Source organism: Ranitomeya variabilis, chromosome 6, assembly GCF_051348905.1.
Source record: "Ranitomeya variabilis isolate aRanVar5 chromosome 6, aRanVar5.hap1, whole genome shotgun sequence".
Classification (NCBI taxonomy): domain Eukaryota; kingdom Metazoa; phylum Chordata; class Amphibia; order Anura; family Dendrobatidae; genus Ranitomeya; species Ranitomeya variabilis.
In genome coordinates, this window is record NC_135237.1 from 501,371,215 (window position 1) to 501,384,954 (window position 13,740).

General features: G+C 42.6%; 1 long non-coding RNA gene across 1 annotated transcript in view; it reads left to right on the forward strand.

Moving 5' to 3' along the window:
* Nucleotides 1–13,740, forward strand: part of LOC143782879 (uncharacterized) — a 101,606-nt gene that overhangs the window by 74,065 nt on the left and 13,801 nt on the right. Inside the window, exon 15 of the long non-coding RNA XR_013217063.1 lies at nt 4,627–4,722. This is a non-coding gene — a long non-coding RNA (uncharacterized LOC143782879). The remainder of the gene's footprint in view (nt 1–4,626; nt 4,723–13,740) is intronic.

Sequence of the window (13,740 nt, forward strand, 5' to 3'; positions counted from 1 at the left end):
TCTCGTTATGTTCCTATGAAGGTTTCCTCTCCTAAGTTCAAACCTCGTTTCATCGGTCCTTATAAGATTTTGTAAATCCTCAATCTGGTGTCATTTCGTTTGGACCTCCCAGCATCTTTTGCCATTCATAATGTGTTCCATAGGTCATTGTTGCGGAGGTATGTGGTGCCTGTGGTTCCGTCTGTTGACCTTCCTGCTCCGGTGTTGGTCGAGGGAGAATTGGAGTATGTGGTGGAGAAGATCTTGGATTCTTGTATTTCGAGACGGAAGCTTCAGTACTTGGTTAAATGGAAGGGCTATGGTCAGGAGGATAATTCCTGGGTTGTTGCCTCTGATGTCCATGCTGCCGATTTGGTTCGTGCCTTTCATTTGGCTCGTCCTGATCGGTCTGGGAGCTCTGGTGAGGGTTCGGTGACCCCTCCTCAAGGGGGGGGTACTGTTGTGAATTCCGTTCTCGGGCTCCCTCCTGTGGTCATGAGTGGTACTTTGTGAGTTCTGTGCATGGGCTCCCTCTGGTGGTTTTTAGTGTTATGGCTGGTCTGTAGCTGGACTCCAGCTGCCTCGTTTCCTGCTAGGCCTGCTGCCTATTTAATTCCATCTGGACCTTTACTTGTTGCCTGCTGTCGTTGTATTCAGTACTGGTTCAGATCTCTCTGGGACTTCCCTTGTGACCTGTCTCCTCGTGGTGAAGCTAAGTTCATGCTAGTCCATTTTTGCTCATTTCTATTTGAAAATGTTTCTCAGTATGTTATGAGTTCAGTCCAGCTTGCTTATATGCTATTTGATTGCTAGCTGGAAGCTCTGGGGTGCGGAGTTGCGCCCCTCACATGAGTCGGTGTGGGGGTCTTTTTGTATTCTCTGCGTGGATACTTTTGTAGTATTTTATACTGACCGCACAGATTCCTTGCTATCTTCTGACTATTTAGTTATTAGCGGGCCTCATTTGCTAAAACCTATTTTCATTTCTATGTTTGTGTTTTCCCCTTAAACTCACCATTATTATTTGTGGGGGGCTGCTTTCACTTTGGGGAAAATTTCTCTGAGGCAAGTGAGGCTTTGTTTCTCTCTAGGGGTAGCTAGTTTCTCAGGCTGTGAACGAGGTGTCTAGGCCGAGTTAGGAACGCTTCACGGCTGCCTATAGTGTGGTTTGATAGGATCAGAATTGCGGTCAGTAAAGTTCCCACATTCCCAGAGCTTGTCCTTATTTTTGGGTTTACTTATCAGGTCAGTTCATGTGTTCTAACCACCAGGATCATAACACCTTGCTACCTGTGGTTTGCTGGCAAATTACTCCTTTCTCTCTCCTGTCCTGGGACAGAACCTGCATGGCAGGCAGCTTGAGGTGTACTCTTGGGGGTCTCTGACACGGTGACTCCTAGCTCTATTTGCTGCTGTGCCTCAGGTATGGTAAGGGCAGTATACTTATAGTCCTATGCCCTCCGGCTCTGCTGTGGACCTTACAGCTATCCACAACCTTGGGCTCCCGGTGCCCGGTTTCTGCACTCTGGCTCTTAGAGGCCTAATTGTCGCCTCCTAGAGCCCTCAATCTCTCCTCTGCTCCTTTCCTGTCTGCTCCAGACGTCTGCTCTTACTCAGTGTCTCCCTCAGACTGGCTGACTCATCCTCCAGATTAGGATGGATATAGGGAAGCTGCTCTAAAACAGGGTTTTGAGCTCCCCCTCTTGGCCTGGATTCAGAAGGTGTTGTGTGTGGGATTTACTTGCCAAAAGAATTCCTCTTGTTTTCAGGCATAGCAATACCCTCCCCGTGAGAAAGGCAGCACTACTGTGGTACTCGATCTCCTGGGGTGCCACACATGCACTTTTAGCACTTTTAGCACTGGTCCAATACTTTTATCACCTAGCTGCAGGATAAATTCTTGATCACGGGCAGGGCGTAATGACCCCGGTTGCAGTGGTCATGACTGCAACTGGGCCTATGCGGGTGGGTGCCTGCCATTGACAGCAGGAACTTCAACTGGATGTGTGTCCTTAGATGGGTCTGTGCGTGACAATACATGCTGCTGGCCAATCAGAGGCCAGCCGCTGACGTCGTCGTGCATGTGACTAGCGGTGCATGGAAGTGACGTCTTGCACTCCAATTGCTTGCACACTGAAGTCAGCTGCCAGCTTCAGAAGGGAACGGAGGGAAGATGAGTATTTTTTTAACTAATGAGTACATGGTGGAAACATTACTACATGGATGATTATGGGCTGTGCATTATACTTTATGAAAGACTATGAGGTGCATTATACTTTATGGGTGGCTATGAGGTGCATTCAACTTTATGGATGGCTATGGGCTGCGCATTATACTTTAGAGATGGCTATGGGCTGTGAATTATAATTTATGGATGACTATGGGATGTGCATTATACTTTATGGATGACTATGGGCTGTGCATTGTACTTTATTGATAACTATAGGCTGTGCAGTATACTGTATGGATGATTATGGGCAGTACATTATACTTTATGATTATGGGCAGTGCATTATACTGTATGAATGACTATGGGCTATGCATTTTAATTTATGGTGGACTATGGGCTGTGCATTACAATTTATAGATGATTATGGGCTGTACATTATACTTTATGGATGACTAAGGGCTGTGCATTATACTTTATAGATGATTATGGGCTGTGCATTATACTGTATGGATGATTATAGGCTGTTCATTATACTTTATGGATGACTATGGGCTGTGCATTATACTTTATGATTATGGGCTGTGCATTATACTGTATGAATGACTATGGGCTGCGCGTTTTAATTTATGGTGGACTATGGGCTGTACATTTTACTTTATGGAGGACTATGGGTTGTGAATTATACTATAAGAAGGATATGAGCTATGCATTATACTAGCATTGAGGTGCATTATACCATATGGAGGACTATGGGCTGTGTATTATACTAATATGGAGATGCATTATACTATATGGAGGACTATGGACAGTTCATTATACTATGTGTAGGACTATGGGCTGTGCAGTATATTATATGGAGGACTTTGGGATGCATTATACCATATGGAGGACTATGGAGGTGCATGATACTATAGAAAGGATTATGGGCTGTGCGTTATACTATATGGAGGACTATGGAGAGTGCATTATACTTCTGCTATGGTGCCACATGACCTCTATGTACATCCCTAGTGAGTATAATGGTTAATTTTTTTATACATTAAATAATAGCGGCAGAGCGGGGGATATATATACCAGGATGGAGGGCGCATATATAAATACATAGAGGATAGAGGGCCCTAGTCTAAATCTTGCACTGTGGCCCATCATACTCTAGTTATGTCACTTACATGTAGTGAGATGCATTTATCAAAATGGCATCTTATACTTCTTCACAGTAGTAATAAGCCGCACATAACCCAGAAGTCAGACATGTGCGATCACTGGGCCAGTGTAATACCAGACAATGGTGGTCATGATAAGATAACTGCATTCACAACAGTAGTGACAGTTTTACACAGTGATCTGATGACACTACTGATATAACAGTGCCCCAATATGTCTGCTGCTATATAATCACACATGTAACAGTCTTATAGAACAGCTTCCCCATGTAACATGCCTATATCTGGTGTATGTACAGCCAGCATATACAGGCAATGAACGGAAGAACTAGAAGGTGACTGATGATAGAACTATAGAACTGATGATGTCATAATAGAACTGATGATGTCACAGACAGAACTAGCTGACACACGCGCAGCTGATTTCTGCTCACTTTGCTCTTGATGTTAGATCGGTGTGAATCGTATAGTTTGCTCTGTAGAATATTTCTATACTTTTTGGCTACAACTTCTGGACCAGGACTGGAATTGACTACTTGGCTGACAGGTAAGATGCCACATTTATCATTTGTCAGGTATGATAACGGTATTACTAATTTTGTACGGTATTACATTATATATATGTGATCTAAAATTCTCACATTAGGTCGGATTCACCCTGGACATTAATGTAGCAATTTCAGACCATAATGTACCGACACTTCAGCACAACTATATTTTTATAAAATATTTTTTTCTCCTGATTATCCACTGAACCTGTGGATTTAATGATTACATTACAAGGCATTACATTACAAGGCATTGTTACCAATCACTATGAATCTGTCAGGCAAAGTATAAGGCCTTGTCTCTTCCTTCTGTCAGACTTCCGGATGCCATGATCACTATTGACTGTGGCATCTAAGTAGATATCCCCATCAATCCGGACCCCCAATTCTGTGCTGCAGCTGGAGTGGGCTAGGTGAGAGAGGGGAGCTCGTAGCACCACCATCTTGGCGTGAAAGCCTTTTCATGTCGTGAAACAAAGTAGTACCTTCCATTAGTGAATGAAAAAGCAGAGAGATGACAGGAAAGGGTTAACATTGTGTCTTTCAAAACAATATACTGAATATACTGTATAGGATGAATCATTTCTACAGCTGCTGACGTTGTGGGCAGCAATGCAGCTGATGATGTCACAGACAAATAGAACTGATGATGTCATAATAGAACTGATGATGTCACAGACAAATAGAACTGATGATGTCACAGACAGTACTAGCCTAGATAACTGCACGCGCAGCTGATTTCCGCTCACTTTACTCTTGACGTTAGATCGGTGTGAATACTACAGTCTGCTGTGAAGAATATTTCGACAATTTCTGCCTGTCACATCTGGACCAGGACTGGAAATGACTACTTAGCTGACAGGTGAGATGCCGCATTTATCATTTGTCAGATATGATAACAGTATTAAAAATTCTGTACGGTATTACATTATATATATATCTATACACACATACAGTGGCATGTAAACGTTTAGGCACCGCTGGTCAACATTACTAAAGTTAAAGATGACACATTCCCTTTATATTTTAAGCAAAAAATAATTATATTTTCATCTTTTACATTGTAAAAATTACAAAAAGGAAAATGAGTTGATACAAAAGTTTTGGCGCCCTGCATGGCTAGTACCTATAGGATCAAACAAGGAGTGTCCTTTCATATAGTGTCACAAGCAGTAATATAAATCACACGGTCCCCATATGTACCCTACATTTAGGGCAACAGGCAAACAGAAGTTAACACTTAGTGGGATTTTTAAAACCGAATATAATTTATTGTCAAAATTATTTTAAAAGAAAAAACAACATATCTAATATATAAAGCTGAATGTGTGTGTGTGTGTATGTATGTATGTATGTATGTATGTCCGGGATTGGCATCTGAACCGTAGCAGCTACAGCCACAAAATTTTGCACAGTCACACGTCTGGACCCCGAGAGCGTCATAGGCTATGTTGTGAGGTGAAATTTTAACCCCGCGCTTTCCAATTCACCAAACAATTTTGCCCCTATCTACATAATGGGGAAAAAGTGAAAGGAAAAGTGTTGGAGGCGTCGCAGCTACAGGCACAAAATTTTGCACAGTCACACGTCTGGACCCTGAGAGCGTCAAAGCTATATTGTGAGGTGAAATTTTAACCCCGCGCTTTCCAATTCACCAAACAATTTTGCCCCTATCTACATAATGGGGAAAAAATGAAAGGAAAAGTGTTGGAGGCAAATTAACAGCTGCCAGATGTGAACAAGGGGGACTTAAAGAATGACAGCGATGGCACCAAAGAGTATATACTGTACAGTTGCTAAGGTGGGGCCCCAACATGGGATAATCACACCACCACGGGGATATGAACACACACACAAAATGCGCCACACACTACCACGTGCTCGAACACATATACCACCCTCAGTGCACATTTCACCACACATACACCAACCTCGCCACATAAAAGTAGAAACACAAAAGTCGCCGCTCAAAACTCGCCACGCGCAAAACTCTCCACATGCAAAACTCGCCACACGTGCAAAACTCGCCACACGCAAAACTTGCACACGCAGAAAAATTGCCACACGCAGAAAAATTGCCACATGCACAAAAGTTGCAACACATGCAAAAGTTGCCTCACACAAAACTTGCACATACTCAAAAGGCACCACACATAAAACTCGCCACGCGCAAAACTCGCCATGCGCAAAACTTGCTGCACACAACTTGCTACACTAACCTGTCACATGCAACTCGACACACAAAAAGTTGCTACACGCATGTCGCCACACAAAACTCATCTCACAAAAGTCCCTACATGCATGTCGCCACACGCAACTCAACACACACAACTTGACACACGAAACTCGCCCTAAAACACACACAAGTCTGGTATCCTTCAAAAATAAAAATCTGATTAATAAGCAGACAAACTACAAGAGCAACAAATGTACCATATAGGAATCCGGCAGCTGTCAGTCACATGACCAGTCTATTATGTGTATGTGTGAGCTAATATATACTGCCAGGGGGTGGGCTTACTGTTGGCTGGGGATTTATCAGGCTGCCATTTTAGCTTACAAATACTGAGGTAAAAATACTGACCAAATAACGTGTGAACGAGGGCTAATACAGGAGGAGATGACATACAGCTATATACTATATACAGGAGATGACACACAGGTATATACTATTTACAGGGGAGATGACACACAGGTATATACTATATACAGGAGGAGATGACACACAGATATATACTATATACAGGAGAGATGACACACAGGTATATACTATATAGAGGAGGAGATGACATACAGGTACATACTACATACAGGAGGAGATGACATACAGGTATATACTATATACAGGAGGAGATGACACACAGGTATATACTATATACAGGAGCAGATTACCTACAGGTATATAGTATATACAGGAGGAGATGACACAGGTATATGCTATGTATAGGAGGAGATGACATACAGGTATATACTATATACAGGAGATGACACACAGATATATACTATATATAGGTGAGATGACACACAGGTATATACTATATACAGGAGATTACATACAGGTATATCTAATATATAAAGCTGAATGTGTGTATGTATGTATGTGTGTATGTCCGGGATTGGCATCTGTACCGTCGCAGCTACAGCCACAAAATTTTGCACAGTCACACGTCTGGACCCCGAGAGCGTCATAGGCTATGTTGTGAGGTGAAATTTTAACCCCGCGCGTTCCAATTCACCAAACAATTTTGCTCCTATCTACATAATGGGGAAAAAGTGAAGGGAAAAGTGTTGGAGGAAAATTGACAGCTGCCAGATGTGAACAATGAGGACTTAAAGAATGAGAGCGATGGCGACAAAGAGTATATACCGTACAGTTGCTAAGGTGGGGCCCCGACATGGGATACTCACCACACACGGGGATATGAACACAAACACAAAATGCGCCACACACTACCACGTGCTTGAACACATATACCACCCTCAGCACACATTTCACCACACACACACACCAACCTCGCCACATAAAAGTCGAAACACAAAAGTCACCACTCAAAACTCGCTACATGCAAAACTCGCCATATGCAAAACTAGGCTCACGCAAAACTCGCCACACGTGCAAAACTCACCTCATGGAAAACTCACCTCATGCAAAACTTGCACACACAGAAAAATTGCCACATGTACAAAAGTTGCACCACATGCAAAAGTTGCCTCACACAAAACTTGCACATACTCAAAATGCACCACACATAAAACTCGCCACGCGCAAAACTCGCCATGCACAAATCTTGCTGCACACAACTTGCTACACTAACCTGTCACATGCAACTCAACACACAAAATGTTGCTACACGCATGTCGCCACACAAAACTCATCTCACAAAAGTCGCTACATGCATGTCGCCACACGCAACTCAACACACACAACTTGACACATAAAACTCGCCCTAAAACACACACAAGTCTGGTATTGTCCTTCAAAAATAAAAATCTGATTAATAAGCAAACTACAAGAGCAACAAATGTACCATATAGGAAATACGGCAGCTGTCAGTCACATGACCTGTCTATTATGTGTATGTGTGAGCTAATATATACTGCCAGGGGGGAGGGCTTCCTGTTGGCTGGGGATTTATCAGGCTGCCAATAGCAACCAATCACAGCTCAGCTTCTATTTTGCTACAGTTAATTAACCTGAGCTCTGATTGGTTAATATAGGCAACAAAGACATTCTCAGTATAACAAAGCTAATATATGTTGTGAAATGCTTCTATTTGCTTAGTTTTTGCCTTTTAATAATTACATTTCTATCTATTTGTTTTGTGGTTTTTGTGTGCAGAATAAATTTTTGTTAACACATTCTATTTTGCTAACAGCAGTCATTAACCCGGGCGAAGCCGGGTAGTACAGCTAGTAATTTCATAAAACAACTAGTGCGTCTTGTGTGAGGGATCGCACAGTAAATGACCTCTACACATAGTACCAATAATATTATGCATCCATTTGTTCAAAACACTATATTGGATCTAAAAGAACCGTATCATGATTACCTCCATATAGAGGGGTATCATTCCCTGAATTAATATGTCTGCTTATTGTAAGGATCTGGCCAAAGAGAGAAACCAACAAGCAATCATACCATGGTACATATTTATAGGATTATAGCATTAGCCAGTCTAAGACTGAATGTATTTAAAGTGCAATTCCATATATTATTATTATTATTATTATTATTACTTATTTATATAGCACCATTAATTCCATGGTGCTGTACATGGGACGGGGTTACATCAGAATACAAATATCACTTACAGTAAACAAAACTAACAATGACAGACTGATACAGAGGGGCGAGGACCCTGCCCTTGCACTCTTACATTCTACAGGATTGTGGGGAAGGAGACAGTAGGTCGGGGGTTGCAGTAGCTCCGATGGTGTTGAGGTGGCCGTGTGGTCATTACAGGCTGTAAGCTTCTTTGAAGAGATGGGTTTTCAGGTTCCGTTTGAAGGATCCAAATGTGGTGGACAACCGGACGTGTTGGGGCACAGAATTCCAGAGGATAGGGGATATTCGGGGGAAGTCTTGGAGGCAATTGGGTGAGGAGCGAATAAGTGTGGAGGAGAGAAGGAGGTCTTGGGAGGACCGGAGATTACGTGAGGGAAGATATCGTGAGAGATTAGTTCGGAAATATACGGAGGAGAAAGGTTATGGATGGCTTTGTAGGTCAATGTTAGTAGTTTAAACTGGATACGCTGGGAAATTGGGAGCCAGTGAAGGGATTTGCAAAGAGGGGAAGCAGGAGTGTAGCGAGGAGAGAGTTTAATTAGTCGGGCAGCAGAGTTAAGGACGGACTGGAGGGGTGCGAGAGTGTTAGAGGGTAGGCCACAAAGGAGGATGTTGCAGTAGTCAAGGCGAGAGATGATTAGGGCATGCCCAAGCATTTTGGTAGAGTGAGGGTTGAGGAAAGGACAGATTCTGGAAATATTTTTGAGCTGGAGGCGACAGGAGGTGGCGAGAGCTTGGATGTGTGGTTTAAAGGACAGGGCAGAGACAAGGGTTACTCCGAGGCAGCGGATTACCGGGACGGGGGAAAGTGTGAATTCATTTATTGTGATAGATAGATCAGGTAGGGAAGATGTGCGAGATGGAGGAAAGATAATTAGTTTGATTTTGTCCACACTGAGTTTGAGGAAGCAAGAGGAGAAGAAGGAGGACATGGCTGATAGATACTCTGGGATCCTGGAAAGCAGAGAGGTAACATCTGGGCCAGAGAGGTAGATCTGAGTGTCATCGGCATATAGATGGTACTGGAAGCCATATGACCTTATGAGCTGTCCCAGGCCAAGGGTATAGATTGAAAAGATAAGAGGTCCTAGGACAGAGCCTTGAGGGACACCAACAGAGAGGGGGCGAGATGAAGAGGTAGTATGGGAGTAGGAAACATTAAATGTTCGGTTGGTGAGGTATTAGGAGATCCAGGATAGGGCGAAGTCTTTGACACCAAAGGAAGAGAGGATCTGTAGTAGGAGGCAGTGGTCAACTGTGTCGAAGGCAGAGCACAGGTCTAGAAGGAGGAGTATAGAGAATTGTCTGTTAGCTTTGGCTGTAAGTAAGTCGTTTGTAAGTTTGGTCAGGGCAGTCTCAGTGGAATGGTGGGGAGTGGGACGGAATCCAGATTGTAGGCTGTTGAAGAGAGAGTTAGATGCAAGGTGAGAGGAAAGTTCAGCGTGGACATGCTGCTCAAGTAGTTTGGAAGCAAATGGGAGCAAAGATGGGGCGTTAAGCTGGACATAGTTGTGATTGTGGCATGTTTGAAAGCAGAGGGGAAGGTACCAGAAGTTAGTGATAGGTTGAAGAGATGGGTTAGGGATGGGATTAGTGTAGTGGTGAGGTTGGGGAGGAGGTGGGATGGGATGGTGTCGACTGCACAAGTAGTGAGGTGTGATTTGGAGAGAAGATGAGCAAGCTGTCCTTCAGTGATTTTGGAGAGGGAAGTTAGGGGTTAGGGCATTGTTCTGGCATACAAAGGGTTGTGGTGGTGGTCGGACAACAGAGATTTGCCTTGTTTGGTCTATCTTATTTTTGAAATGTGTGGCAAAGTCCTCAGCAGAGATTAAGGAAGTCGGAGGGGGCAGTGGTGGGCGGAGGAGGGAGTTAAAGGTGTTGAACAACTGTTTGGGGTTGTGGGATAAAGAATATATAGGGCCAGTGCATATTGGCAAGGATTTAGGTTTCTCCCCAGTACAAGCCCAGTGGCTGTTATGAGATCAATATGGAGACTGACACAATGGTATATAAAATATTTTTACATTACCTATGGATGATAGAGAGAAATGAACATGCAGTGGACTGCAGCAGGGTATGTGCGGTATGTGCGTGCTTCCCTCTGCCCCGACACATGTTTCGTGAACACTTCCTCAGAGGGTGCCTCGTCTCTTCCCTATGTCAAACTTCCAGATGCCATGATCGTTATTGACTGTGATATCTAAGTGGGCTAGGTGAGAGGGGAGCTCCTAACATCACCACCAAAGCCTTTTCATGTCCTAAAGCAAAGTATTACTTTCCATTTAGTACATGAAAAAGCAGAGAGATGACAGGAAAGGGTTAATATTGTGTCTTTCAATACAGAAAACCAAAGAACTAGAAAACCAAGCTTAAAAATAACTTTTATTTGTATTATTAAAATACCATTAAGGACCCAATAATAATAATCAGGATATCTAAGGTCAGGGCCGGTTTTAGGCAAAGTGGAGCCCTAGGCAAAAGTTTAAAGCGGGGCCCCAAATGCTGACATATTGCACATCACACAGAAGCAATTCTGTTCTATTTACATGTGCTGAGTTCAGGCCGCTAAACGAGTATGATCAACAATATTGAAATCGTTTGACGCTTGTTTCCCGGCCTCTTTTTGTTCTGCCATAAACAATCCAATCACTTGATGAATATGCAGCATTTTGCTTGTTTAGTATAATACTCCCCATAGTCCTCTATATATTATAATGTGCCCCATAGTCCTCCATATATTATAATACACTCCCCATAGTCTTCAGTATAGTATAATACACTCCTTATAGTCCTCCATAAATTAAAATACACTCCTCAGTCCTCCATATAATATAATACACTTCCCATAATCCTCCATATAGTATAATACACTCCTCATAGTCCTCCATATATTAAAATATGCTGCTCAGTCCTCCATATAGTATAATACACTCCTCATAGTGCTCAATATATAGAGTATAATGCACCGCCAGTCATCCATGTAGTACAATTCACTTCCCAGATTATAATGCACCCCATAGTTCTTCATATAGTATAATGTATTCTCCATAGTCCTCGATACAGTATAATGCAGCCCACATATAGTATAATGCAGCCACCCCACCAGAGTATAATGCAGCCACCCCACCAGAGTATAATGCAGCCACCCCACAGAGTATAATGCATCCACCCCAGAGTATAATGTAGCCCCCTCAGAGTATAATGCAGCCCCTCCATAGAATATAATACAGCCCACCTCACCATAGAATATAATGTAGCCCCCATAGACTATAATACAGCCCACCTCGTTATAGAATATAATGTACCCCCACAGAAAATAATACAGCCCACCTCCCCATAGAATATAATGTAGCCCCCCAAAGAATATAATACAGCCCACCTCCCTATAGAATATAACGTAGCCTTCCCACAGAATTTAATACAGCCCACCTCCCCATAGAATACAATGTACCCCCATAGAATATAATACAGCCCACCTTCCCATAGAATATAATGTACCCTCCATAGAATATAATATAGCCCACCTCGCCATAGAATACAATGTACCTCCCATAGAATATAATACAGCCCAACTCCCCATAGAATATAATGTACCCCCATAGAATAAAATAAAGCCCACCTCCCTATAGAATATAATGTAGCCTTCCCACAGAATTTAATACAGCCCACCTCCCCATAGAATACAATGTACCCCCATAGAATATAGTACAGCCGACCTCCCCATAGAATATAATGTACCCCCCATAGAATATAATAAAGCCCACCGCCCCATAGAATATAATGTAACCCCCATAGATTATAATATAGCTTACCTCCCCATAGAATATAATGTAGCCCCCATAGAATATAATACAGCCCACCTCCCCATAGAATATAATGTACCCCCATAGAATATAGTAAAGCCCATCTCCCCATAGAATATAGTGTCCCCCCATAGACTATAATACAGCCCACCTCCCCATAGAATATAATGTGCCCCCATAGACTATAATACAGCCCACCTCACCATAGAATATAATGTAAACCCCCCATTCCCATAGAATACAATGTACCCCCATAGAATATAATACAGCCCACCTCCAGATAGAATATAATGTATTTCCTATAGAATATAATACAACCAACCTCCCCATAGAATATAATGTATCCCCCATAGAATATAATACAGCCCACCTCCCCATAGAATATAATGTACTCCCAGAGAATATAATAAAGCCCACCTCCCCATAGAATGTAATGTACCCCTCAAGGAAAATAATAAAGCCCACCTCTCCATAGAATATAATGTAGAGCCCACCTTCCCATAGAATACAATATACCCCCCATAGAATATAGTACAGCCCACCTCCCCATAGAATATAATGTACCTCCATAGAATATAATAAAGCCTACCTCCCCATAGAATATAATGTACCCCCATAGAATATAATACAGCCCACCTCCCCGTAGAATATAATGTACCCCACATAGAATATAATACAGCCCACCTCCTCATAGAATATAATGTAGCCCCCATAGAATATAATACACAGGTGATAATTGCATCAGCTGCACAGGCAATAATTCCATCACCTGTGCAATGCTAAGGAAATCCTGAAAACATGATCTGTTGGTGGCTCTTGAGGACTGGACTTGGGGAACACTGTCCTATAGAATATAATAATGCCCACCTCCCCATAGAATATAATGTACCCCCCATAGAATATAATACAGCCCACCTCCCTGTAGAATATAATGTACCTTCCATAGAATAGAATACAGCCCACCTCCCTGTAGAATATAATGTACCCCCATAGATTATAATACAGCCCACCTCCCCATAGAATATAATGTACCCCCATAGAATATAATACAGCCCACCTCCCCATAGAATATAATGTACCCCCGATAGAATATAATACAGCCCACCTCCCCATAGAATATAATGTACCCCCCATAGAATATAACGCAGCCCACCTCCTGATAGAATATAATGTACTTCCTATAGAATATAATAATGCCCATCAACACACCCCACACACCACAGCACATGGGATCTAGGACACAAATTTCCTATAGAGTACCAGGGTGACATGCAACAGCAGCTCACGCACA